Raw genomic sequence first — 6,000 nt, 5'->3', positions numbered from 1 at the left:
TGAGACCCCCCGGCAAGCAGACAGAGTGAACACTGGCCTTCTTCCCTAAGAGGCTCCATCACCCGCCTAACATTGTAACTCCCAATCACTAATAAACCCCTCCCCCTGTGTGCCTGCTCAGACCTTGCTGAATGAGCGGCCACATCACTTGCTGGCAATGCCACACGGCCAACCTCCACATTGACCTATTGCCTCGTGCAATGCGAACGCCATTGAACCCGCCATTCCCCTTGGGGAGAGGGTGGCCCAGCCGCGCCCAGTACCCCTGAAGATGTCTCAACAGCATGGACCATGGGTGAAGCATGTAACACCTGGGGTATACCATGTGACGCACCAGACTCCCTACTGCCGCTACGCTCCGAGGCAGCATCCTGAAAACGGCTGACCATGACCGACAGCACGTTCAGCTGTTTGTGAACAGTGGCCAGCTCCTCCAGCGTCTGTACACAGCAGTCACACAACCTATCCATTCTACAAAATCAACAGTTTACTGTAGAGAGTTAAGTAACCAACTTTTAACTAGACTGCTAATTCACTAAAGGTGGCTGACAGCTGTCTAAACTGTGGTTACTAGACACTTCTGGTTGGAAACAATGAAAATAAGCACTAACTGTCTCTAGACTGTATTCAAAACAAACATGAAATCTATGGAACACTACTACTAGTACTCGAAAATTAAAGCTTCCTAAAAGCAAAAACACACGGAAAAAGAAGTGACAAGTAAGAAAAACACAGTTAAAACTTAAATTTACGTAGCTTGCTGCACAGGAGATGTGAAGCAGATGGCAGTTACGACAAAATTGCCTGAATGGCTATCATAACTGCAGCTTTATTGCCGGACATGTCCTTGATGAGATCTTATACCATGTAGAATAGTTCCTACAGCTGGGCCGCTCTGGGATGTCCTCTGGTGGTTCAGTAGTAGCGCTCTGACTCAGGGAGTGGACTTATGTTTCTTGTGAGTACCAAAGGAATGGGCATGCATCCTTCCTTTCATTCTCCCAGCTGGTACTCATTCCCTCTGCAGCAACAGTATTGTTCTTGGGTGATTTGCCCTTTTCAGCCTCTGTGGTGGGTCCCGACATCAAGATACAATACAGAGGATAAAAAAGTCTCTAAGATGGAAGTTTTCCCAAGAAGACGCAGAACACTGAAGTACAAAACTTATGGCTTGCTGCAACTACGAAGTGTAGAGTGAGACAATTGGGTAATCTTGTATATATTTACTGAGGGGGTTCTCTCATTATCAGTTCGAAATTGGTTGTACTATGATAACTCAGAAGTGTGACATAGCAACTCTGTGAGAGTGAGTTTAAGTACAAATCCAAATGTATTAGTAAGTTTCAATTCCAGCAATGCTTCGTTTTTAGAAAATTACAAGTTGTATTTTTGTCTAGATTCATTAAACTGAACATCAATTAATAACTGTAAGGTTGAGATAGTTCATATTATGGATGAAGGTAGTGGGTGCAAATGTACAAAAGACATGTGTCTACTAAAGTGCAGCCACATTCAAGCCAAACTTCAGGCTGAGGACTGGCATACTTAAATAACATATCTACATTGATCTGAAGATTTGGGTCAGCCTGTGTTGCATTGATTTTCAAGGCATATGTAGACTACAAAGGAGTGTGAAGGCAAACCAGCACTGAAATAAATCAAGAAACAACTTAATAATTCAGTGAGTATTGTGTGTGTGTGTGTGTGTGAGGGAGATTGTTGTTAATTGATGGCAGATAACCTTCTCTGATGAGTCAATCTTTCAGCATCATAAAACAAATGAACATTGGCTAGTATATTGAAAAATCAAGAAGAAACTTTTCCAACATTCTGGAAGAATAGAAGGTACTGTTACACTTATATTGTCTCAAGAACAATGTTAGTCTCTAGAACAGACTGTTCCACTGTTACCCCATGGATGCTCATCAGCTTCTTCACAGGCAGGTGGAAGCTAGTAAAGGGTACCTACCAGGTGGCCTTGTTACATGCAATCTATACATGCATTAGCTACATGGCACACCCTGTCTGCATGTGCTCACCAGTGCAGAACTGCTGCTTAGGCTCCAGCCAAGTTGCTCGACAAACCTCTATGTACCGCCCTCTCACCCTCCATCCAACAGTTTCTGGGCCCTCTGTTCTATCAGCGCCTCCTGTTTCATGTCCCCTCACTCTAATTGTGTGTTGCTCTCTGCCAATGAACTTTCCCCTTCTCTGCTCCTCTCCTCTTCTGCCCCCCTCCCCTCCTCCTGATGCTTCACCTGGTAACCCTTATCCTGCCTAGGCTCTGTATGCTCTGCCAGATAGACTTTTCCTTCGGCCTCCTGTACCCTGCTATTCCTTCCCCTTCCCTACTCCACCCCAGACAGCTGCTTTTGTTCAATACAACAGCTTCAATCTCACCTGAGACAGTAGTTGTGTGTGTGAGGTATCCCTCCTTGAGTGAATGTGTGGTTCTTCATTTTCTGTAGAAGGCTTTAGCAGATAGCTCACTGTGTAACACACTTTTCACTATGGCTGTCTTCAATTCAACGTGTCATCTTTGCAGTGAGTAGAAATCTATGCTTTCATAATTGCTTATATTTCAACGAGGACTTTTCACTGTTTGATTTTGCCATATATTTTCTTTGATGTAGGAAAAGGTGGAAGTTGGTATTTGTCAATTTTGTTGTCTTTCAGGGCAAGTCAATTGTCCACATCATTTTGCAAATCCATATCATTTGCACATTCTTTCACTCAGTTGGTCCCAAAGTCCTACAGTTTCATTGCTAACCTGAACAGTTGATTCTGCTTCATGATCTCGACAGTCTACCATGTACTTATATAATCATATCTTTCAAATTTTTCCATTGGGAGAAAGTAATATCGACAATTGCAAGGCAGTATACTCATACCAACTTTGATGAGATAACATTTCTGATGTAGGTCTAGTCAAGAACACAACTCCAGTTAAATAATGAATAATTTGTGACACAAATGTAAGGTGTTTTGATTATTTTAATCAAGGAATTACCTTTATTGACAACTGAAAGTTTGTGCAAGACTGTGTCTAAAGTCCACAAGCTGTCATCTTAGCCATTAGGTTATGTGAGCTTGGCTCAAGGCCTGACTAAAAATTTCAGTTTCACTCACATTTCTACTTCTAATGCCTCTGGTTACTGCGGTAAGTGGGTAATCTTAGTCTGATTACCGGTCTGGCAAATTTTCAAGTAATTCTAGAAATTTGTTTATTCCAGTAGTTTTCACTTAGCAAGAAAACTAACACATTATGCTGTAATTCATGAATAGAACAAATTTACTCAAGGAGTTGAATAATGTGAAATTTGAAAGATAATAAGGGAGCAGGAGACCATTGCTGACATAATGCTGTGGTAAAGTGGAAAGACAAACGTAATGTACTGCTGCACAACAGAGTAGAATACTTTGTGCAGTCAGAAAAATTTCAAAGTTTTTCCCTGGTAATTCCAGAGACAGAGCAGCGAAGGTCAACAGCGAGGCAGAATGCCAGCAAGAAAGGACTGTTGATGGAGCAGCAGTGAATACAAGAGCTATTACAAAACCATGAACAGGATGAGTGCTTGGGCAACTAACATAGCAAATTACAGTATGGTGACAGAGGGATATCTTCGAAATGGAGCCCACACAATGTCACGAGAAAGTTCAAGTCAGATGCAGAAGTAACTATGCAGTTTACTGACACCTAATAAAAAGCAGCTGAAAGCCAATGTTATGAAACCCTGAAGCAGTGAAGTCTGATCTGGCAGTTAAGGATTGCACAACGAAAGCCGATGTTTTATATTTCAGATTCACGAAATTGTTCACACAGACAATTGTGCAAACATACCGTCACTTGATCACCAAACAGATTCCCATATGGACAACATAGTAATAAGCATGTCTGGAGTAGAGAAACAACGGAAGGATCTGAAAGCAAAGAAACACCAGATCTGGATGAAATGCCAATTAGGTTTTACAAAGAATACTCCACAGTACTGGCCCCTTCCCTAACCGGAATCACTCACCCAGCACAAAGCCCTGAGTGACTGGAAAAAAGGGGCTGGTGACTCCCATGTAAAAAAAAATAGGTAAAAGCCTGGACCCCCAAAATCAAAGACCAATAGTCCAAACTTCAGTTTCTTGCAACCCCTTTGAACATAATCTCAGTTCAAATATTACATTTTCTTGAGATTGAGAAGCTTATGTCCACAAATCAGAATGGTTTTTAGAAAGCATCGCTCATGCGAAACTCAACTTGTCCACTTCTTACATGATATACTGTGAACTATGGATGAGGTGCAACAGGCAAATTCCATATCTCTAGAGTTCTGAAAAAGCATTTGACACAGTGCCCCATTGCAGGCTGTTAAAGATGTAAGCATATGGAACAAGTTCAGGGATACGTGAGTGGCTCAAAGACTTCTTAAGTAACGGAACCCAGTACGATGTCCTCAATGGCGAGTGTTCATCAGATACAAGGGTATTGTCAGGAGTGCCGCAGGGAAGTGGGCAGCATTCTGTGTTTGTTCACTGATGGTGTTATGAAGTACAGTAAGGTGCCAAAGTTAGGTGACTGTAAGAAGATACAAGACAACTTAGACAAAATTTCCAGTTGGTGTGATGAATGGGAGCTAGCTCTAAATATGGAAAAAATATAAGTTAATGTGGACGATTATGAAGAACAACTCTGTAAGGTTTGGATAAAAAATTACTTGCTTGACACATTCAAGTGTTTTAAATATCTGGGCATAATGTTGCAAAGGAATATGAAACTCAATGAGCATTTGAGAACTGTGGTAGGAAAGGCAAATGGCTGACATCGGTTTATTGTGAGAATTTTGGGGGGGGGGGGGGGGGGGGGGGAGTGGTTCACCCGTAAAGGAGACCACATCCAGGACACTGGTGTGACCTATTCTTGGGTACTGCTTGTATGTTTGGGAGCCATACTAGGATGGCTTGAAGGAAATACATTGAACTATTCAAAGGCAGGCTGACAGATTTGTTACATCGTAGGTTCAAAAACACACAGGTGATACAGAGATGCTTCGGGAACTCAAATGGGAACCCCTGGAGGGAAGGCAGCGTTAATTTTGAGAAACAATGCAAAGGAAATTTAGGAACTGACTGCCACATGATTCTACTGCTGCCAACGTACATTGTGCATAAAGACCACGAAGATAAGATACGAGATATTAGGGCACATATTGAGGCATATAGCCAAATGTTTTTCCCTCACTCTGTAAGTGGGCCAGGAAAGGAAATGACTAGCACTGATACGGGGTACCCTTGACTATACACTGTATAGTGGCTTGCGGAGTATCTACGAGGGTTGGAACTTTAATAGTGGCAACTATTTATTTACAGCTCATACAAAATAGATACGTGTTTCAAAGTTTTATGACCTTCAAAATAGTCACCAACATTGTGTATAATCTGTTGCAAGGGATGTGAAAGTCTTAGGATAATATTAGCAGTGCCAGTTGTGTTGACAGTTCGAAGCTGTCTATTGCCCGAAGAATCTGTAGCAGTTCTGAAGTGAATACCATGAAGTGTTTCCTTCAGTTTAGAAATCAAGTTGAACTCATGAGTGTTTAAGTCAGGGGAGTGCAGAAGGTGGTATAGCACTTAGCTACCCCATCAGTCAAACAAATCAGTAATAGCTTGCACTGTACATGCTTGAGCATTGTCCTGCAAAATGGTCAGATCATGCAGAAAGTGTCATCACTTCTGTCTCTAAGCTGGTTGAAGGTTGTGTTCCAAAGATGAATAGCATTGAAACATGTACCTATTTTGTATGAGCTGTATATAAATAGCTGCCACTATTAAAAGTTCTGACCCTCGTATGTATATGTAGAGCTGACAAAATGAGAAAACCAGGATGAATGATGTCACTGCACATGAGATGGTCCTGCATACTACTACTATTCTGATGGAGTTCTATTCAGTTTGCAGCCATCCTGTCGAAAGGGGAGGCCTATGTTTGTCAATCTGCTCGTCTAGTTGCCT

The sequence above is a fragment of the Schistocerca gregaria genome, chromosome 6 (assembly GCF_023897955.1).
Source record: "Schistocerca gregaria isolate iqSchGreg1 chromosome 6, iqSchGreg1.2, whole genome shotgun sequence".
NCBI lineage: Eukaryota > Metazoa > Arthropoda > Insecta > Orthoptera > Acrididae > Schistocerca > Schistocerca gregaria.
The sequence above is the reverse complement of the archived record's forward strand: the minus strand, read 5'-3'. Positions refer to the sequence as shown.